Genomic DNA, 24,131 nt, shown 5'->3' with positions numbered 1-24,131 from the left:
TGAGAGAGTAAGTCATTTATGCAAAGGAATGCAGGTTGTACATGGGAGAGCTCTGAACTTAATCCAGAATCCCAGTCCAATGACAACCAAAAGAAAAAATCCTCTGCAGTTTTCAGTCAGTCACAAGGGGAGAAATAAAATCAGCTGGAAGTTACCAATTTGTAACCTTCCTGATGGGAGGGGAAAAAAATTGAGAAATGCGAGTGTCTAACTATAACTCTGAATAGTAGTGGTAATAGAAATGGGAAATCTCTTTTCCAAGTGTTTAAGAAAATGTATACGGTCAGAAAGGGATTCAGTTTTTTCAAAGGCAGCTTTCTTAGCTCCTGTGCAGCAGAGTGCAACTGCATACTATATCACCTGCATGGGCAGGAATGGGGACATTTCAGATAAAATGAATAGACCCAGGGCTTTCTATTGCTGTGCGGGGGGGAGGGGGGGGGGAGGGGGCAGCGGGAAGGCAGCTCAGCCACTGAAAGGCAGTGCCTGGAGATTTGTCTTTCAAGGACTTAATGCCTCTACAAGTTGCTGGGCTGGAGGTTGAGGAGAGGAACTTCTTGTTATCCCTTTTCAAAAGACAAAGCCAGTGCAGCAATGCAAATAGATAGGGGAGCCCTTCACCCCTCCCAAAAACTTCCTCTATGGGGCCATGAACATGGCCAGAAGCCCTCACTGCAAGTCTTCCACATCCCTCATGCTCTCCAGTGTTGAGAAGCAGATTATGCCTGGCCCATGTATAGCTATGCCACGGATGTTCCTGTTCCTCTCACATCTAGTGCAGCTTTTGACAGGGAGACATAACACTTGTAGAACTGAAAAACAGGTCACACAAGATGACATCTGCTGATGCTAATCCAATTATGAAGGAACTCCCTCTTATTTGGACCATCTGAGCCAATCCCTAGATTTTTCTGAAGTCATCTTCTTACTGCATGGGTAGAAAACAGAATGTTTCAGCCCTAAACCAAGGAAGTTTCATGTGGTTATGGCTTTGAATTTAGCAATTTGCTAAAAACACTTGTTAGATGAACGTGTGTGAAGGGCCAGTTGAGAAAGATAGTAGTCTTGGCAGAGATGGATATGAAGGCAGAGGCAAGGTGAGAAGATCAAATATGCACACAGAGAGCCTGAGTTTGCAGCAGTTATATGAAGTCAGTGCTCACACTTTTATGGAGCAACTTGTAGGACCACGGCCATAATGCAGTTTGTTTCACGGGTTTTGCATTTAGTCCATGTTTAGATTAATATTTGCACCAATAGATTTTTGAGGTATTTTAAAGTTACATTGGATTAATTATTTATGAAATCATGTGACACACTCTTTGGATTAAACATTTGTTATTCTTTGCCAGTTTGGTATTGAGCTTATTATATGGAGCAAATGCAAAGCTGCACATCTAGGTTGCAATATACTTCCTTGGGCTCACATTATATACAAAAATGACTTCATTCTGGATATATATTTGCCATTAATTCACTACAGTTTGTCCTATTATGAAAAAAGGCCCTATCCCAAACTAAAAATGGAAGTAATTGGAAAGGCAAGTTTTCACTTCACTAAGCAGTCTCACTATAATCATGTCTTTCCCCACTGTAGTTATTGTATTAAATATTTATATTGATGTGTATTTTGTAAATAAGGAAACCAAATTAGGATAACGTGTTAAGTTTATGACCAGTTTTAATATCTGAGTTTGTTTGTTTTTTGGTACTGACTTTTTTTATTCATTCAAGGGAAAATATTAAATAATATATAACGTCTTTAAAAATGCATCTAAATATTTGTTTGCTGGAGGAGATGCATTTTTAAATAAAAATACCCATGCCAGTACTTTTAAGTACATACTAGAGAGAATATCCATTCCTTTACAGTTTTATATGTAGCAAGATATCAAATACACCAAATAAATCCATGACTTCCCTGGAGACACTGTGATTGTCACCATGCCTTTTGGAACTTCACGATGGGGACTTTATGCAAGAGGACTCTAATCCTTCTGCTTCAAGGTGGGACTTGAATTAAGAAGATTTGCCATTAGCAATATAGGGGATCTGATGCATAGTGAGCATCATTAATAAATTATCAGTAGAATACAATGATGCACACTAACCAGTTCATGACAGTATAGGCATTATATTATGGTTCAAGCTGTCTTTCAAATAGGATGCATTTTCAATGGTATAGCTCTAATATTTCCTTCATAAGGACTCCATTTGTCTTTGGACAAGGTGCCATCTTCCAGCCAGCAGCCCTCGGGCTTTATGCAGGAGACACTAGTCTAATGAAACCTTATTCTCCTACAGAGTCCAGGTTAAAGAGTATGCAGTTCTGACACTTAGGGAAAGCTGCAAGCACAGGGTCTCTGCCAGACAGCTTTACAGGGAAGCTAGAGTAACCCACATACAAACATTGTTCCCAGTAGTGTAATCTATGGCTGGAAATTATACTTTAGTGAATTCTATTACAATTCCAGAACAGATCTTCAGAGCAACAAGCCAATTTCTAAATAAATTCATTGGTGGTGTAGGGAATATTATACAAACAGAATTTATTTTGGAGTCTGTTAAATGAACATTTAAAAACTGGCCTCTTAGATGGCACAAAAAGTGTAATATCTAGGTCTTACTGCAAGCTTTGGGCCTGTAGCTCTGTGGTGCTCAGCTCTCCCTGCATCAGAGGATGCTCTGCACCTTTCAGATGCGGTCTTTACCATTGCATTGCTTAGTGCAAATTACTATTCTTGTTTTTGAAATTAACCTATTGGGTCAAATCCTGAGGTGCGTCTAGAAACTCCAACCCTGCAAAGATTTGGCCCAGTAAGAGTCCTGATCCAATCACTGGTTTAAGCCCTATGTGTGGGTGAGGAGAGGGAACAGGGATTTAAAGCCCCTGAAAATGAGTTAGCATTTCCAAAAATCATAATGTGCACAGGTGTGCTAGATTCTTCAGAGCTTTGAGACCACATTGAAGCATGTAGTGCCACAAACAAGACTAAGTTACCATGATGATCCAGTTTGGGGCACAGTGGGGAAAGCTTTTAGCAGGTCCATAGTGCTGTCTTTCTGGTTAAAGTTACATTGTCATAGCTCAGGATTCCTACTGATTTTTAATATGAGAACAAAAAGGCATGAAGTGGCATGCACAGCAGCACAGCATGGGATACATACATTGCCTACTCTCTGGGCTGCACATGAAAGTGTTACTGGTATAGCTGTGTCAGTTAGCATTGTGATTTTTTTTAGTGAAATAGTTATACCAGTAAAAGCCAGTCTGGATGCAGTTATACTGATAATAAAGGCACCTGATACCAGTACAATAATTCCCTGTCTGATATGGGCATAGCTATACATAGTATAACACACCTTTATACCAGAGTAACTGCTTCTACATTTAGCCAGTGTAGTTCAAGCAGCACAACTTTCTCATGTGGTCAAGGCCTTCCAAGTTGTGTCTGCTTCTTAATATATGGCTCTCAAGATGAATCACATCAGAAAGGCAACATGCAAGGTTGCAGGAGTTGACATCTTGGCACAGCTTGCATAGTAGCCTTTTTCTTAATTGAGGTGTTAGTCAAAAGACAAATAAAATAAAATAATAGTAAGAACAAAATGAGGAATCGAAGCCTTTATTATTCTTCGGATAAGGTCAGTAAAGATAATCCAGGCACCCATTGCTATCACAAAAAAGGTGCTTGTGTTTTCCTGTCTAGTTAAAGCTGTCAGTGTCTATGACATAATGCACATTCCATAAGGTCAGTTATCAACACAGCTCAGAAAGACTTGTATATTTTTATGTCCTGCTTCAGCCTGATAATGGTCTCTTGTTACACATTCTTTAGATTTTACACACTTGCATTTGAAATGTCAAATGTCCGTTTGCTGTTCCTAGATTTTTAATCTAGGACTTTAAGCAACTGCAGTGATTTACACTCTGCAAGTTCCTCCAAAGTTGGTTTCAAAGAGAAAATTAAAGTTCACGATGCACCCTGGCTTCTAAACTAAATTCACTGACAATGGAATTATCATGGTCATATTTTTCAAGGGCCAAGCAAATGAGGAATTGTGCAAAATCACCTCTCAGGGATAGTATAGATAATACTTAGTCCTGCCATGAATGTAGGGGACTGGACTAGATGATCTCTCGAGGTCCCTTCCTATCCTATGATTCTATGAAAATGCATGTGCACCTATTATAAACACAATTGCATGTGGAAAGTGGGATGGATAATTTTTTTATGCACTTGGCTGATGGAAGGTCTTGAAAGAGGGGTTTTGTGAATACAAATACAGATAATTTTTCAAAGACCTGTTCAATGGGTTAGCCATGCAATTTCTTCTAACTGCTCTATCAGTACCGAATTTGAGTAATGGGTAATTGACAAAGGGGGCTGTTCCCGGGAAGGACAGGCTTCAGTCAAATATAAACTGACATCTGCATTATTAGCAGTGATATGATACGTTCACATTTCACCCGCTGTTTGGTTTTAACAAAGTCATTATAACCAATTCTCTGCAACTGTAAGAGATTATTCTGTTTCGATTCCCCCAACTGCTAGATGATGACAGTTGGTTCATCTTGTTCCATGTTCTTAGTTCATTGATACACTTTGCTGGCTTCCAAAGTAAAACCCTAATTGTACAATCACAGGATATAAACACATCCCAGTTCTTTCACTGGGATTGATTTGTAGGCTGCAGTGAGAAAAAAATAATAGGGAGGGGGGCGTTAATCATAATCCAAATTAAATGTAACATTGTTTTTCTCTCTCTAGAAAGGTAACGGATTGTGTTTCATGGTATTCTGAGCAACTGAGATGTAATCTTATAGAAGCTCTATTATATCCACCAGTGAATTCTGCATTTGAGGGCTATGAGAATAGTTACTTTCAAGATAATGGGCCAAATCCTCAGGATGGTGAGCTGTTCAAACAGCATTTTAGGACTGCTGGTGGGTGTGTGGGTGGAGATCTGGATACAAGGCGATGGGAGAGGCCATGACTGGAATATGCTGCCCTCCAGCATCCAGGAAAGGGCAATCCAGCTAGCTTAAATTTGAACAGTGGTGGAACCGGCCCCTGGCTGCTCCCCCAAAATCAGGGAGGCAGAAAGTGACTAATGTCCTTCTTTCTCCAGCAGAAGATCTGCCCCACTCTGTTTAAACTTTTTGGAATAGGCTCTTTTAAAAAAAAGAAATGCTAAGTGTTTACAGGAAATTTTTTCCCAGCAGAATTAGTCACACCAATCTGATTGAGATCTTTCATTTCAGCTTGTTATTCTTAAAGCAGGTGTGGCCATTCTCACTTGAAAAGAAGTTGCTGCTAAGTGCTCCCAACTAGTCCATCCCGTCACAGAAGCATGACCCTAGGCACGCCTGTATTCACACCCTATACCCTACTGCAAAGATATTTGTACAAAATATGCCTTGCGATGTATCATATGAAAGCTAACAGCACAGTGGCTATTAATATCACAGTGAAACAAATGTGTTAATGTTACATGTGAAATTGGGAATTCCCTCTGTATGATGTTATTAGAACATGTTTAAAACCAGACAGCCTAGCCAAGATAAAGGTGACAAATAAGTCTGCCCTAGACAAAGGAACATGGTTTTATCTCAATGTACATATTAGCAGTAAATAAAGCTATCCAGCTACATCAGTGAGGTGATCCTGATCCTGAACTTGAGACAGAAGGGGAATTAATATGGATCTTGTACGCCAAAGAGACACAGAAGACTAAATCCCCAGAAGGCCTTCCTAACTTGCAAAACAAAGCAATTCCTTGGGAATATAAGGCACAGAGAGAGACTCCATCTTGATTCGTCACCTTATGGAGACAAAGGAACCAAGTAATTTGATCTCTGTGATAGGTTCTGGCCAGTAAAAAGCTGAGAAGGAGACTGTGGGTGGGAAGGATCATCTTGAAAAACTATCTTGCTAGATTAAGTTTTAGACTGTTACATGTGTATTTTCACTTTTATTTGCTTGTAACCATTTCTACTTGTATCACTCTTAATTGGTATCACTTAATCCGTGTACTTTTGTTTAGAAACTTGTTGGGCTTTTATTATAAATAGGTGCTGTGTATGTTCAGTGACGTGTAGTGCTTCTAGAAAGCAAACAGGTTGGAGTGTTTTACTGTCTCTGTAAAGGCAGTGAACTGAACACTTTCTCTGTGAGGGTTCAGTGAGAGGGACTGGTGCCTCCAGTGGGATGATTTTAGGGCAAATTCAGGGCTGGAGGGGTACTAAGTTCAGACTGAAGGAGTAACTGGGTCGGGCAAAGCCGGGGGAAGCTTGTGTGCTACTGGGGTTAGAGTCTGAACCAAAGCTGCACAGCCAAAACACACCCAGGGTTATAAGGCAGACTGTGTCCCAAAGGCCCAAAATGTTGCGGGAAGGAAAGAAATTGTTCAGTTTCCCCAAAGAGAACAAGAGATAGATTGACCACAGCACTGTCAGTTATTTCTTTCAACAACTCCTTTTAGTTGGATCTTTCTTCCTCTCTGAAAGTTTTTAATTACTTATCTAAAGCTAACACCAAAATTAGGGTTACCATATTTCAGCAAGAAAAAAAGAGGACGGGAGGAGCCCCGCCCTAGCCCCGCCCCTGCCCCTCCCACTTCCCGCCCCCCCAGAACCCCCAACCCTCCCCCCGTTCCTTGTCCCCTGACTGCCCCCTCCTGGGACCCCTGCCCCTAACTGCCCCCCAGGACTCCACTCCCTATCTAAGCCTCCCTGCCTCTTGTCCCCTGACTGCCCCAACCCTTATCCACACCCCCACCCCCAGACAGACCCCTGGGACTCCCACGCCCCATCCAACCACTCCCCACCCCCTGACAGCCCCCCCAGAACTCCCAACCCATCTAAACCCCTCTGCTCCCTGTCCCCTGACTGCTCCGATCCATCTCCCCACCCCTGCCACCTGACAGCCCCCCCCAGAACTCCCAAACACTCCCCCCCTGCTCCTTGTCCCCTGACTGCCCCCTCCTGGGACCCCTGCTCCTAACTGCCCTCCAGAACCCCACCCCCTACCTAAGACTCCCTGTTCCTTGTCCCCTAACTGCCCCCTCCTAAGACCCCCCCCCCAACTGCCCCCCAGGACCCTACCCCCTACCTGTACCCTGACTGCCCAAAACTTTCTCCACTCCCCCCAAAAAGCCCCCCCCGTTTCTTGACCTCCACCTCCAGAACCTTCCTGCCCCCTGACCTCCTTACCCTGCTGCTCAGAACAGAGTGTTGGGCTCTGTGCAGCCGAGCCGGACACGTGGCTGAGCTTCCCAGCACAACAAAACCTGGTCCCTGGCCCTGCACAACAAAACCCGGTCTGGCCCTGCACAGTGCTGCCGGACTGGGCTGCAAGGGAGCTGCTGGCTCAGAATGCAGGGCAGATCCGGCTCCTCTACAGCTGCTCCTGAGTCCAGCCCGGGACTTCCCTGCAGCCCTCCCAGCCACTCGCTCTTCTAATCCCGGACATTGTGAGTGCTTTACAAATTCCCCCCGGACGCTATTTTTAGCACACAAAAGGAGGACATGTCCGGGTAAATCCGGACGAATGGTAACCCTACCAAAATGTATGTGGTAATATAAAATACCTTAAATGCAGTCAGCTACTCTAGGCAGTCTTGGAATATGTTCTTATCAGTCCATGAGGCAGTCTCAGGAGATTTCTGTACCCTGTGTCCTCTTGCACAAAGAGTTCTCCATTGTCTCATCTTATGATTTGTTTGTACACAGTTCACAATAAGATTCTTCTTTGTAATAAGAAGCTTCTATGCCAAGTTCCTTCAGAAGAGTGGATACTTTTCCCCACCAAGGAAATGCTAGAAAGCAAACTTGTCTCAAGTTATTTGTCTGGAAAGGTTTGCACAGGAGCTCATTAAAAAGCGAATGGGGGAAGAACTGACAATTTTCCCCACAGTTAGAGATGATTATGCTACCCTTAGTCAGGTTAAGTCGTACCTCACTGAAATGAGAGGCTTCATAGAATTAAGGTACTGCTGAGCATGAGTTAATATGACAATCTGACCCAGACAGAGGTGAAAGTAAGCACCAGGCCCTTTAAATCACTGCCCGAGCCTGGCTGCCGGAGCCCCGGGGCTCTGGCAGCGATTTAAAGGGACTGGAGCTCCGGCCCCTGTGGGGAGCCCCGGGCCCTTTAAAGCACCACCTGAGCACCGCTGCTGGAGCTCCGGCGGTGCTTTAAAGGGCCCAGGGCTCCCCGCAGCGGCCAGAGCCTCTGGCCCTTTAAATCACTGCCAGAGCCCCGGGGCTCCGGCAGCCGGGCTCAGGCGGGGATTTAAAGGGCCCCATGCTCCTGCCACTTTGGGGAGCCCCGGGCCCTTTCAATTACTGCCAGAGCCCTGCCGCTGCTACCTCTGCAGCTGGTAGCTCTGGGGTGATTTAAAGGCCCTAGGGCTTCCAGCTACAGCCGGAGCCCCAGGGCCTTTAAATCTTGAAATGCCCCACCTCTTCTGGTTGAGGCCACGCCCCCACTCAGAACTCTGTTGTACCGGTAAATCCTTTAAGTTACTTTTACCCCTGGACCCAGAGAAAGTAGCAGGACAAAGCATTTCTGCAGCCAAATAAGAGGCATTAAAAATCAAAGGTCCTGGACAATTTAACTTATCAATTTGGACTGTGAAAAGTTGAAACAAAATAAGCCTAAAGAGAGTATGCCCAAACAGTAGCCCTTTGTGCTGACTATACACTGAGGCTTACACTTTTCAAAATGGGACGTGTTTGTCTGGCATGATCTGCAGTGGTCTGAGACATAAGGTCACAGATATTGGTTGCACATGTAAACTAACATTCATCAAAAACCAAGGAATTCATCTAGTTCCAGATTGGACTTCCATGCTGGACTCCAGTGCTTGTATTCTATTATCTTTGTTTAACTGAGATAATTAGAAGTATTCCTCTGATCCCATGTGCTTCATCCAACCAGAATGACTGGAAGGAACTCAGCAGTATTCACACCTTATAGGATTTAGAGACAGCATGAAAGAATGGTGTGACTCATCAGAAATCTGCTGACAAGGCAGACATGGCTCTGAGCTACAAATTTCAGATCCTGATCCAAGTTTAAAGAGATCCACATCAAGGATTTTGATTCAACTTGGGAAAAGCCAGGAAGTTTTCCAAAGTTTGGATCAGGCTAATATATACCAAACAGTAGATATCCTATGTCAGTAAGTGGTATGGTACAGGCTGCAAAAGTACTACTTCTTGTAATGGCAAAGTAGCAGAGAATAGCCAGTGACTGGTCAAAGTCCTTTTATGCTGAAATATGAACTCATCTAATTTGGATCCTAATCTCCATGTATAAATTCCATCACAAACAGGATTTTGTAATGTTTGCCATCTGTGTAAAAAAGCGGATTCCTACAATGGCCTTTCTATCCACCTTTTGGAATATTTACATAGGTTTGGAATAGGAATTTCATGCTGTACATTTCAATCAAAATATGTCTCAAGAATCAGCAGAAGAATCTACAATGTGTTCATGGTGTTCCTATTACACAACACAGTATCTAAACTTCAGATCTTTGTCAGTGTCAGATAAACATGCAGCCAGCTAGATAACCAAAGGGCACATGGAGCAGCTCACATCTATCTTGTACATCAGAGATAAAGCTTGGAAGGAAGTAAAGCCGGTGATGTGCTGGGCCTGAAATCAAATGACCCAGAGAACAGCAGTGAGGTACAGCCATTTCAAAACCAATCCAACTTGTCCGTATGATGGTAACTAAAAAACTGTGACTTTTGATTGCAAGACTTCAAAGCCATAGCTCTAATCACAGCAATACACAGCGTTCGTAATAAGTAACTCTGCTTTTTCACTCTACCTCCGAGTGTAAATAAATACTTAAAATGCTGCAATATCTCATCTGGAAACTTTTCTTGAATTCATAAATAATCTTTTATTACTGTAGCACCTCAAGGTCCCAGACAGGGGACACTGCACAAATGAGCACAAACAGGACCTACCTCAGAGAAATCATCTAGGTTTATGATTAAATGCAACAGGTGGATAAGCCAGACAAATGGTGATGAAGTATAGTGACAGGTAAGTGCATAATTTTGTCTCAGTATCTTAACTGGACACAGGTGGCCACCAAGCCTATGATGGTGCAAACATTCTTGAGAGAGAACTTATACATGTCAGTTATGGTAATTCTCACACTAATGGAAGTGAAGACACTGTACTTGATTAAAGTTTACTATTTTGATTTATTTTCAGGTCATTATAACTTAAGGACTATAGATAGGACTCTGAGTCAAAGATTGTGTGGGTCTTTTGTTATAAAGCAATAACACGTTTGGAGGACTATAATAAGCAAGCTGAAATCTAACAGCCTACAAACTAGGCCATGCTACCAGAACCCCCAACCAAACTTGGGACCAGTTTAATTTGAAGGAAACTGGCATTTGCCCATATGGAACTCTGATTCATGACTGAATAATTTAAAGACACCAGAGGTCAGACTTATACTCAATTCAAAGGAGTGACATCAGTAATGAATGTGGTACCAGGATATGTATAAATTAGATTCTCTTTTCATTGGATCACACTACAATGAATTGCAGAGGTTCAAGTCAACCACCAGGATATTTCATTGTATGTTATGCATGCAGCGAAGGGTATTCATTACAGAATTGTTATTCTGACAGCCATCCTGTATCATACACTAGCCTAACACCTCCTAAGAAAACTCATTACTCCAACATTAAATACTGTCCATCTCAAACTGAGCAGGTGCATCAAAATCAGTGGTAGTCAGGCAGCTCCAACAATGTTGGAAATCTGCTGATATATAGACCCCTTCTATTTGGTCTTCTGGCCAGATCATGGTGCCAAAAATAGCATTGTTGGCAATAATGGATAGCCTCATGACAATGGACGTTAAACAGTGTTAATCTATTCCATCTCCTGCTTTTGACACTACTGATAAACATTCCTTTCCCACCTGCATGTACTGGAGGAAACAGGCAGAATTATGCTAAACAGCCTGTTAATCCCTTGCCAACAAATCCCAAATAATCATGGCAGGCAACAGCAGTCTTTGTCTTGAGCTTGGACATATGAAGTCCCATGAGAATCAGACTTGTTTCTGCTCTCTGTACAAACATGAGGGGGCATTGAACCGCAAGGTATCATGATTGCAATACTAGCAGTATAGCAGTGATAAATCTTGCTCATCCACTACAGTGTGCTCTCCCAGATATCTTAGTGCATGGATGAAGAACCACCTCAAACTAATCTAGGAAAAGCTAAAGTGATGTTAGTTGGAAAAAAAGAAAGTGCTTTTAAGAATTAACCCTCAAAAGTTAATTAGTTTCAAGCCTTGGGGTCACATGAGATGTAGTACTTATAGCTGAAGTCAAATTTATCTTTCCCCCCAAACATTTTCTAGCAAGATGACTCCATCTATCCCTCCCAGATAAAACAGGCCCAAAGTAGTACATGCATTCATAACCTTGAGGCTGATCTATTGGAATTTTCCTCATTTGGGTCTACATAAAGTATTAAAGAAACTAGAGCTGTTGCATAACAGAGCTGCCCATCTTCTGAGATGGGCAAACTGAACAGATCACATAATCTGCTGGTATATAATTCATTATTATATGTACATCATTCACTATTGTACCTAATTCACGGTCCTGCTACTGGTCTACAAAGCCTTCAGTGGAATGGGACCAAGTTCCTTGGCTTTCAGGACTGGCACAGCAACTACAATTACCCCGTACAGACTAATCAAATTTAATAAATGAGGGAAATACACAGATAGACTTGGCAGAAGTAGGCCCAAGGACATCCTCTCAAAGGAATTAAGAAGAGCCCTGTTGTCAGATCAAGCTGAAAAGTCTCACCTGTTCAATAAATCATTCCCTTAAACAATCAAAACAGAGGAAGACATAGTAGCGGGCTTCAAATAACAAGCTGAAAAATAATCCAGAAATTGGGATGGAGAATTTCCTGTTTTCTAGAGTTTTCACACAATACCTAGGTGCAGGAAAATAGGCAGTTTAGAAAAGTATATCCAAAGATCTTAAGTTTTCAATTAAAGTCATATTGTCCTTATACACAAGATACAATAACTAGTTTTCCAGCCTCCACCACATACTAAAATATCTGAAAAAAGTGTCTGATTATATGGCAACCCCACCGAAGAGCTGCGTTTGTTTTTTTTTTTTTTTGTTTTTTTAAATACAGCTCCAAAAAGATAAATGCATTTACCTGCCTGAGCATTTAATATCAGGAATGTTTTAAAGTTTTCCTTTGCAGAAAAGAGGATTGCTCAAAAAGCTCCATCACTGTAAAGATGCATAACTACATGAATAACTCTGTCTGCAATAAAAATGTGGGAAACAGTGGGTGAAACTGAAGGGGATAAAGCAATGAGGGAAAGCATACAAATGGGAAAGACGGAAAGTGCTGAAAGATGATTTAATGCTAGAAAGGTCTACATGCCGTATAAAGATAGGGTGCAGCACAGGGGATTGCATAGCCAACTATCACAATAATGGCAATCGCATATCTAAATTGTGTGTGCCAGTAGGATTGTAGAGAAAAGCTTGCATGGTGCCTGTCTGCGGGATGGTAAGCTTCCGACAGTGCTATCAGGGTTATACTTACTCAAAAACTAAGAACCAAGTCGGATATTAAAGACATGGGCCTCAATTCTCAGCTGAAGCCATACACTCATAGATTAAGGCCAAAAAGGACTATCTTGATCATCTAGTCTGACTCCTGCACATTTCCAGCCACAGAACTTCACCCCCATATTCCTTTAGTAGACCCATAACCTCTGGCTGAGTTACTGAAGTCCTCAAATCATGATTTAAAGACCAAGTTATAAATAATCCACGAATTACACTAGTTTAAACCTGCAAATGACCCATGTCCTATGCTGCAGAGGAAGGCAAAAATAAAATCCAGGATCTCTGCCAATCTGACTCAGGGGAAATTTTTTCCTGACCCCAAATATGGCAATCAATTAGACTCTGAGCATATAGGCAAGAGTCAGCAGCCAGACACCTGGGAAAAAATTCTCTGTAGTCACTCAGAGCCCTCCCCAGCTAGTATCCCATCACCAGCCACTGGGAAATATTTGCTACTAGAAGTCACAGATTGGCCACATGCCATGAGAGTCCAGTGGAGGGCAACAAAAATGATTAGGGGGCTGGGGCATATGATTTATGAGGCGAGGCAGAGGGAACGGGGCTTATTTAGTCTGCAGAAGATAAGAGTGAGGAGGGATTTGACAGCAGCCTTCAACCACCTGAAGGGGGGTTCCAAAGAGGGTGGAGCTCGGCTGTTCTCAGTGGTGGCAGATGACAGAACAAGGAGCAATGGTCTTAAGTTGCAGTGGGGGAGGTTGGATATTAGGAAACACTATTTCACTAGGAGGGTGCTGAAGCACTGGAATGGGTTACCTAGGGAGGTGGAGGAATCTCCATCCTTAGAGGTTTTTAAGGCCCGGCTTGACAAAGCCTTGGCTGGAATGATTTAGTTGGGGCTGATCCTGCTTTGAGCAGGGGGTTGGACTAGATGACCTCCTGAGGTCCCTTCCAATTCTAATCTTCTATGATTCTATGATTGTAGGCAGTTTCATCATACCATCCCCTCCACAAACTTATCAAGCTCAGTCTTGAAACCAGGTAGGTTTTTTGCCCCCACTGCTTCCCTTAAAAGGCTGTTCCAGAACTTCACTCCTCTGATAGTTTGAAACCTTCATCTAATTTCAAGCCTAAACTCGTTGATGGCCAGTTTACATCCATTTGTTCCTGTGTGCACACTGGTGCTTAATTTAAATAACACCTCTCCCTCCCCAGTATTTATCCCTCTGATGTATTTATAGAGAGCAATCAGATCTCCCCTCAGCCTTCTTTTGGTTAGGCTAAACAAGCCAAGCTCTCCACCCATAAGATAGATTTTCCATTCCTCTGATCATCCTGCTAGCCCTTCTCTGCACCTGTTCCAGTTTGAATTCATCTTTTTTAAACATGGGAGATCAAAACTGCACACAGTATTCCAGATGAGATCTCACCAGTGCCTTGTATAACAGTACTAACACTTCCCTGTCTCTACTGGAAATACCTCACCTGATGCATCCTAGGATCCCATTAGCCTTTTTCATGGCCGCAACACATTGACAGCTCATAGTCATCTTGTGATTAACCAGTACACCCGGTCTTTCTCCTCCTCTATCCCTTCCCACTGATATGTCCCCAGCTTGAAGCAAAAATTCTTGTTGTTAGTCCCTAAGTGCATGACCTTGCACTATTTAATTCTATCCCATTTCTATTATTTCAGTTTATAAGGTCATCCAGTCCTCCTCTATATTGACTATACCTCCCGAATTTGTGTCAGCCGCTAATTTTATTAGCACGCTCCCACTATGTGCGCCAAGGTCATTAAAAAATATATTTAAAAAGATTGGCCCCAGGACCAATCCCTGAGGAACTCCAATAATAACTCTCACTCCAGCCTGACAGTTCAACTTTCAGTATGACCTGTTGCAGTCTCCCCTTTAACCAGTTTCTTATCTACCTTTCAAGTCTCATATTAATCCCCATCTTCTCCAATTTAACTAATAATTTCCCATGTATCAGATGCCTTCCTGAAATCCATGTAGATTAGATCTACTGCATTTCCTTTGTCTAAACAAAAAAAATAATTATCTTTTCAAAGAAGGAGTTCAGCTTGGTCTGACGTGATCTACCTTTTGTAAAACCATGTTGTATTTTATCCCAATTACCATTTGCCTCTATGTCCTTGACTACTTTCTCTTTCAAAATTTGTTCCAAGACCTTGCATACAATTAAGATCAAACTATCCCTTTTTTCTCTTTCTTAAAAATAGCAACAATATTAGCAATTCTCCATTCATAGGGTACGACCCCTGAGTTAACGGATTCATTACTTTACTATCGGGCTTGAAATTTCATGTGCCAGTTCCTTTAATATTCTTGGATGGAGATTATCTGGGCCCCCAAATTACTCCCATTAAGCTGTTTGAGTTTCCTTCCATCTCTGATGTAGTAATTTCTACTTCCATATCCTCATTTCCATTAGCCACCCTGGTACTACCCTGAATCTCCTCATTACCCTCATTAAGGACTAAGGCAAAGTATTCATAAGTAGTGGTATTCACAACAGCTGGTGAGTGGAGGAGCCATAAAGAATTTTGATGTCAGTATAGATTTAGGGCAGCCTCAGGACTGCTCTACGCTACACCCAGATGGTGGCCGTCCCAGAGGATTTGTGCTGCCGCTATGGATTGCTGAGTTAGAAGACCTTCTATGACTCCTCATTTTGCCTGCAATTCTCTCACAGTGCAGGGCAGGAGCTAGACAGCCAATTTAGCAAATTCTATACTTCCTGCGATTTCCCATGTGGGTAATACAGATACCTGGAGACTTCTGTCAGCTTTCCAGACCCCTTCATGCTGCCAAAGTGGTGCTTAGTACTGAGAGTGCTCAGTTCAGGCTGCATTGAGGGAGAACAATTTTCACAAAAATCAGGATAAGCGCATTGATGCTTCAGAGTCATTATGAAAAATCAAAGAATTGATGCCAATACAGAATGTCGGGGGAAGAAAGTCAATAAAAATATTGGCAATAAAATTCAACAAAAATGTTGATAGGTTAAGAGCATAGGCAGATAAGTAATATTGCAATTTAAGACAGAAAATATAAAGGTAATGAATCCTGAAGAAAAAATAAGTAAATTGACAGTTCTTTGCTAGAAGATACTAAGCATGAGAAAATCTTGGCATAAATAAAACTAGTCTTCAGCATGGTACTTAGTGGCCAAAAAAAAAAATCACCCTAGAACACATCTAGACACACAGTGTAATATGGGGAAATGATTATGGTTAAGGAGGGTACAATTGGAATAAAGCGATAGTCCCCATTTACCAAAAATATGTCACATATTGCCATGGCCAGCAATATGAACTTGTATAAATTTTAAAGGAGTCAGGTGTGTATCTGGGGGGAAATACTACACAATACAAATGATAACTTGTGGGGGAAGTAGACAAACCTATATTAGCTTTGTGATCTATCCATGTGTGATATGAAATAGCGCAGGACCAAATCCTGCAGATTTTAGTCAATACCCTCATTGATATTATGGCTAAGTAAAGCATGCTGGCTTTCACCAATAGAATTAAAAAGCATAAGACAATGTTATCAGTTTGTCACAGTATTCACTGAAATATGTCTGCCACTGGTTTCCTTGGGATTGACAGAGGCACAAAAGTGTCCATTAAAGCAGTTCAGAATTAGAGCTATTAAAAAAAACAAAACAAAACAAAAAATCATAACCCACCAAGAAACAATCATTTGGAAATTTCACTGGGTGAAAATGTTGTTTTTAGAAGTAAAGAGGTTTTCCAACCAGAACTTATTTTTATGGAAAATTTCACACTTTTTAAATTTATTAAGAAAATTTCACATTTTTGAGCAGTTCTATTCAAAATTTGTACTAATACTTGAAGATCAGGAAATGGTGGGTTTGGGGGAACCAAATAAACATATCAAAAAGATGGACTCAGATGAAAACCTTTCATTAAAAGAACAACCACCCCCATTCAAACTTTGGGGAAGTTCAAAACTGTTTTGTTTGACTCACCATATCCCTATAACAAGACAAACCAAAACTCTGGATCCAAAATTTTGAGTAAATTTAATTCTGGATCCAAATTTAGAGTTTGTAGCTTGGCCCTATCATTAAATACCCCACCCCTATTCCATTGTGATGCTTTCAACAGCTTCCCATGCAGGGAAATGTATTTACAAACATAGTAGTATTCCAAAAAACAAAGAGCAGAATAAAAGGTAGCCTTACATAACATATTATTGGACTCTGGAAGGATTAAGAGTCTTGTTTTGATAGATTATTAGTAATCACTTTTCTAAGGTTCTCCTCCTCCACCATCCCATTAGACTGGACATTTGACCTTGTCCTCCTGCTGTTATATTAGTATTAATTTTGTTCACACTTGTTTGTTTGTTTTTTTGTGGTTAGTGGGTATAATAGGAAATTCAGCTCTCTCAGTCCTCCCTCCCTGAAAATAATGGGCCATGGTTAATTTGCCCCTTGCTGTAAATAAGAACTGGAAAGTTGAACACTATTGACTTCAGTAGGGTTACTCATGGTTTACAGCAATGTGATATCAAAGTGGGCTCCAAGGCTCTATGTAAGCTATTGCCAAGGATAATGGTTGCCATGTTTGCAAATAAGCCTTCAGTCACTGCAGTACAATAACAAACTAAGAAGCTCTGCATTGCTGGCTCATGCACACCTTAAAAATAAAGACTATCTTAGCCTATTTACTTTTTAACAGAACTGTGATCACAGCTTTATTCTTTGTCTGAATGCTTGACATGATCTTGACAATGCTGAAGATCAGCAATTTAGGCGGTGAAGTGTGGAGGCTCTGTCTAACCACCTATACACCATTTAAATACCAGACTTTATTCTTTATCCCTAGGTGCCACTTTAAAATTGTAAGTACCTGGACTATGGGATAGTAAGCAGTAAAATTCACTTGTTTTTGCTGTCAGAAGCTGGCATAGTTGTCAATTCTTCGGCACTTACTGGAAAACACAAGTTAACTGCTTGAGTGTTGTCATTGTCATTAAATTAATTTACTATTTAATATTATGTTGCATAAGATTATTTACTGTGTCTATCATTTACTGTTATAGAATGGTAGGACAGGGCATATGCTGTATTTAAAGAGCTGACTCAATACCAGCTCAGAGGGTACAATTAGAACCAAGAATTGCAAGGAAAAGTCAGGGCTGTGGCTGACAGACCTTACCTCACTCAATCATGTTCTTTTCTGAGATTCATGCTCACCCCCACCCCCAAGAATATGTTGTGACATGTCATGCTTGCTGCAACATCAGAAAGGTACACAACAGTGACTAAGATACAAGGAGCTGCCCTATTTTTGAAATATGGGCCTTTCAGCAGCTTAAAGAGATTATACACACATTGCATATACAGATGTAGGATATTAAATGTATGGGTAGACTTTAAAATTTTAGTTTACAGTTAAAAGAATGTTTAAACATCTGTTCTTTCTTTTGGGTTGGAAATTCCACATTTCCCTTGTGCAGACACCTGGCACAGACCAGGAAGCTTACAGCTCAAATTCTTAGTTGCCTGCTCAACCTAAACAGGGCTGCTTGGGTGGTGATCCTGCAGGGGTAATAGGTGAAAGGATTCTTTACTCACTAGACTGCGGAGGTGCCAGACAGCCACAAGGTTGTCATAACCCTAACTGCTGTATCCCAGGTTGCCATCAAGGAATGGCCAGGAGGTCTACATAGTCCCTGCTACACCCCTCCTCCCCCCCAGCCTATTTGCACATTCATGGCCAGAGAACACCTGTTGATTGTATTGCCCTATAAAGAGTCTGGCTTGCTAAGCACCTCATCTGGAATACTACCAACAGAAAGTCTCCTTTATTTCAAAGCATTTTTGGTGGAGCAGAGTGTCATGAAAACTATGTGGCCAGGTTAGTATCTGTGAATTAGTGTTCTTTCACTCATGTGTACAAGCAAGTGATGTAATGCATAAGCAAAAATGTGTTTGTGTAATCCACATGCTCACGCGGGGTATTGTGCACCTACATTGCTACCATTTGTGAGCATGATTGCTAGTGCATTGATCTTGTGCATTCACATCTGGAAAAATATAGCCTAGGAGACCAGAATCCTTACAAGGTCCTTCTTAGTCTTCTCCCTGCCCTCCCCCCAAAAATGAAGAGTATGTTCATCACAATGGATGTCTGTGTCACAGGAACAGACTCGGAACACCTACATGGGGCTATAAAATAACTAAGCTAACATCACAGCAATAAATTCACTAGTGGCCATGTTCACAACTGGAGCTGGGCCATGATATTTTAGTCAAGTTTAGTGTCGTTAGTCATTCAAAGTTTCCATTGGGAGATTGAGTGATTCTTTCTTACCCGTGAATCATCATCATCATCATCTTCATCTTCCCATAATCTTCAGAAATATGACCCCTAATACTGATATTTCCAAAGAATTAAAAACAGCAAGCAACCCTGACTGGCTGATGATTTATGTCACCTTCCAGGAGGGAGGGCACATTGAACAGTGACTTAAAAGAAAAAAAAGAGACAAGTCTCCCTACATATTGTGGGAGGCCATGCTGTTTAGATAAGCAAGGACTGAAATACTGATTTTCTATGCTATACAAGACAAATGTTCAAATTATTTCTTTGTTGCATCCTTTTTCTACACCAGGCACTCTAATTAATATACACATTGCTATAAACTTAGGTCACTTAGCATTATAACTACTTTCTTCAAAACATGTCCTGTCACATCATCCAAAAGCACTATATGGTGATATCAAACATTCAAAAAGCAATTCTCTTCTAAGTTGTGAGGGCCAAACTACAGGGTTACTAGTGGATGCACCTGAAGCTCCCCTTCTCCTCCCCATGCCCAGATTCTAGTTTCCATGATATTGTGTAAATCTGTAATGACTCAAATAAAATAAAAAGTTACACAGGCTTTACCAGTGAGAGATCAGAATCAGGCCCATTTTGTCTAAAACTGTTGCTGCAACACATTTGGCTCGGTTTGACCGCTGTTTAGAATCCGACGCATATAGACCAAAGATGAGCTATCCCTGTCAAGTCAGGTCTGACTGTGCCTGGGAGGCAGGGAGATGAGAGACAAATGGGAAGGTATCATAGCTTGAAGGTTGACTGTGCCTAGATACCCCAGCTAAGAATTTGGCAGGAGATAGATAGGTAGATTAATTCTTCCTTCTCCTATAGACACAGTCTACCTACAGTATTCGAAGAGGATAATCCCACACTTTCAATAAAGTTGATTTATAAGGATTTACAATCTTGTTGCAAACTTCATTACAATAGTGGATCTATGATGTAAATTACAGTCTTAATCTGATCATTCTTGTATTAACATTTGGCATCTTTATTAGAAAGACTACCATCATAGGTCTGCTGTGACAGCACTGCACACAGGGTAGATGCTATGGTGTCTGTTTCAATACTTGATGCCTGATCCCAGAGAGTGTATTAATACTGACATTCCTGGATCCCTGATGTGTTAATTTTATATTTTCAACATTGACTAGTGATGTTGAGTAGAGCAGAGTAGATGCAGGTCAGAAATTCTCTGACAGAATGCTTTTCCATCACAGAATTCTGGTGTATCAAAATCTAAATGCTTCACAGAGATAATTTATTTAATTTTGAGTAAGTTGCAACAGAACGCAGGCAAGTAGGGTGCCGTTGGAAACCTTCCTGGTTTCCTGCCATCTTGCCCACCCAGGTCCTCAACAGCCTCTGCAATACATCTTTCAGACTGCTGGAGAATAGAGCTCCCAGGGTTTTGGATCAGTCATGCATCTAGGCTCACAGCTCCCCAGCAACCTGGGGTTTCAGGGTCTGTGACAGCCTGCCAGATGAACAGCCCCAGAGTTGAGGACCCCAGGGCTTCCAGGGTCTGACTCCAGGTCAACCTGCCACATGAACAGCCCTTGAGCCTGGGCACCATCCCCTTTTGAAGGATTTTGAAATGTGGGGGTTTGTTCCAAATCAGAATAAAACCAAATTTTGAAATCCTCTATGAAATGGAATTCTCTTTCTCTGCACAACTCTAATATGGGCCCCAAGAGTTGAGGTACTCAAACTCCAAACATCTTAAGTAGGCCCTTAAATGAACCTGCCCAGAGAGGGCCCTCCTCACCCCCCCCCCCCCCCCAGTGCAGGGATGCTCTCAAGGGTGGTGTTTCAGAGGGGAACTTCTTTGCACCCCCCCATATATGCCCCTACAACCAGTTAAGCTTGGTACAGCAGATGCTCTAAATTTAAAAGCATCATCAGATTGTTCCTTTTATGTTCTAATCCCACCTCTACCTGCAACTCAACCCGACAGATTTGGCATGTCACTTAATCCCTCTCACTGGGTTTCCTCATTTGCAAAATGAGGAAATTACTACTCCTGTGAAGATCCTCACTCTTGGAAGCACCAATTAATATCTGCTTATGTGGATCTATACAAGAAATCTACTCAGACAACTAGTTACTTGTAAGAAGCCTCCTTTGGCCTTCTTTAAGAGATGGAGGGAATAATTTGTTGAGATCAGATTCTGCCATCTTTACTCACTTTGCATAGAACCTTGCTTCTCAAATGGTCTCATTGATTCATTGACATAGAGTGCTAAATAAATGTTAACTAGTATTGTAAGTGAGCCATTAACATTCAATTTTGCCTTATTTTCAAAGAAAAAATTGTAATAGGAAATAAAATGGCTTAAAGTTGAGAGATTTTAATTAGAGGCTAGTTAGACTGGGCTTCCTTGGATTTTATCTTTAGCCGCACATTATCAGTTCTCTATATCAGATATCTATGTGCTTAACCTGCAAAGAATAACAAATGTGACTGTCAGCTGTGGGCAACACTTAGACCTGTTGTCTGTTATCAGGGATATTTGCTGCTATAGGAACTCTAGTATTCTAGTAAAAACTGATCCTGACCAATTCATCTTAAAACAGTCTCTCCAAAATTGGGTTTGCTAAACCCAAACTGGTCCTTCAATGAACAGCAACTCATCTTATTGCCCAGACCTCTCATTAGCTTGATTCCATATTAACAGAATATGTCAGTGTCAAAATGTTTCTTCCCAACGTCAAACCCCTCCCCCCACCCCCAGTCTTAGAAATAAGAGAGTCAATTCTGGATAGAGAATAAGGAACTGTATATTTCCATTCTACTAGAGATTCCAGAGTTCAATCACAATGTGGTATTTTAGTCACACTAACATGCACAAACTTTTCTTTTTAAAGATAAAAATACTTTACAGCAACCAAGTCAAAGCGATAAACATGCTTTGAATCTAATTCAATATATTCTTATTTGTTTCTGATTTTCCTCTTTTTTATTATTATTATTAGAAGACATAAATTTCCAGCAGGGCTTATGCTTGACAAGGCTCCATTATTTGCACATGACAAGGTTTATCAAAAACAGTTGGATTTTTATGAGGAGTCTTTTATGTTTCCTCCATAAAATATAAATAAATGAAAAGGATTAGACTGAGGAAGTAGAGTATAATTCATCACCAATGTGAAGCAGAGGGAACAGATTGCAGATGGATGAACTGAAGAAGAACTTGGCGACTGGTCTGGGGGAGGAAACTACCTACTCACTCAAACACTATGTGGATTTAGAGCCGTATCATTGGAGATCTGTCTCTCCTTGCCCTTTCTGGGTACTATAATAACAACTCAGCATATTAACCCCACTAATACAAGGTTATGATAACTTACAGGGTCACTGAAATCACAAATTGCAGTGCCATAATAGATAAAATAGGAAAACACATTCAAACCAAAAAAATTCAAAGTGCATTTTCTAGTTTTATTGGATTGGTTAATTGGGAAGGTGAGGGGATAAATGGCAAAACCAGAAACTTAAAACCAAATGAAATCACTTCTCTGTAAACAGTTAGGGAGCCTACAAGGGAAAACCGAGAGCAGAATTTGACACCATAAGCTCAAATTACAAACCAGTGTCATTATGGAGTAAATCTATTGAAGTAACTTGGCATTTACATTGATATAAGTGGTGGCAGAATTTCATCCATTGGAATGAGAGATTTTCCAAGTCAAACTGAGGGCCAGTCTTGCAGTCCTGAGTGAAGTTAATGGGAATACTTGTCTGAAGCACATACACCAATGGAGGGCTTCAGGAATGAGCCTGCAACTGTGTACCTAGCTTGTGCATGCACTTACCCGATTTGTGTATGAATTTGTGGTAAGTGTTAATTATGGTCATTTGTGTAGCAGTTACCCAGTTAGCCACACGACTGTTGTGATTGCATGTGCAAAGTGAGCACACAGTTTTAGGCATTAAACGTATCCAGAATACATCTTCCTCTTTAGTGCTAGTCAGAAAACCAGATTTCCATTTTACAGAAAATTCTAACATTTCAAATATTTGGTCCTGATTCAGAATGAAAACAAAGTTCAAAATTTCCTGCAGAACAAAAAGTCCAGAAAATTTTATTTTAATAACATATTAATGTCAAAATAAAAAGCTTCAACTTTACTGAGAAAGTTAAAGCTATTCATTTTGACATTTCCTCCATCTATTTTGACTAAATTTGACATGATCACATGAAATTTTTCAATCTCAGCAAAGCTGCATTTGCCAATGGAAAATGGTTTCATCAGATTTTTCAACCAGCTATTTTACTTTCCTTATGTGGAAAGCTCCAGGGAGTTACCTGCAAAGAAAGCAGATTGTCAAGGGAGAAATTCAGAATGTGAAGTTCTAAGATCGCTGTCATAAGTGCAATATAAATACCTAGATAGATAAAATATGAAAATAGAATCTTCCCTTAAGATGTTGCATAACTGTTTGCATTTTCAAATTAAGGAGGATCAGGTATCTCACACCACCACCCTTATTTGCTGAACTCTTACTATTTCATAGTGGCATGAATGAGTTCTGTATTTATATGAGGCGTGTCTTCTTCCCACACCTACACAAGACTCTGCAAGTCAGTGCTGAAGCTGTTTCCAGCATTGACAACACACAAGAGTGTCCTTAAAAAAAATAATAATAATAAAGATTGATGGAGTTTCCCAAAATTCCTATGAAAGCTTAAGTTAAATAATAGCTTGTGGAATGACAAGTGTGAGGTGGAGATGCTTGGTTTGAAGGAGATAAATTATGTTAGCAGTTTTCACAGTGAATGAGGTTTATGTTATATTCAGCTGATCCTTCTGACTGCAAGTGTGTGAGTCACAGGGACCCAGTAGAGTAAATTTCCTCTATGCATACTTCGTATCACCCCATAGTGCTTAATCCACAAATCCTAAATAGTAACATAAGAAACTGAAATAGTCAATTAATATATTATAGATTTAGTTAGAATAAAATATCTACATCAGGGTCGGCAAAGTACGGCCTGGGGGCAGCATCCGGCCCTTCTGACATTTTAATCCAGGTCTCGAGCTCCTGCCGGGGAGCAGTGTTGAGGGCTTGCCCCGCTCTGCGCAACTCCCGCAAGCAGCAGCATGTCCCCTCTCCAGCCC

This window comes from Chrysemys picta, chromosome 9 (assembly GCF_011386835.1).
Source record: "Chrysemys picta bellii isolate R12L10 chromosome 9, ASM1138683v2, whole genome shotgun sequence".
NCBI classification, from domain to species: domain Eukaryota; kingdom Metazoa; phylum Chordata; order Testudines; family Emydidae; genus Chrysemys; species Chrysemys picta.
This window is presented reverse-complemented; position numbering follows the sequence as displayed.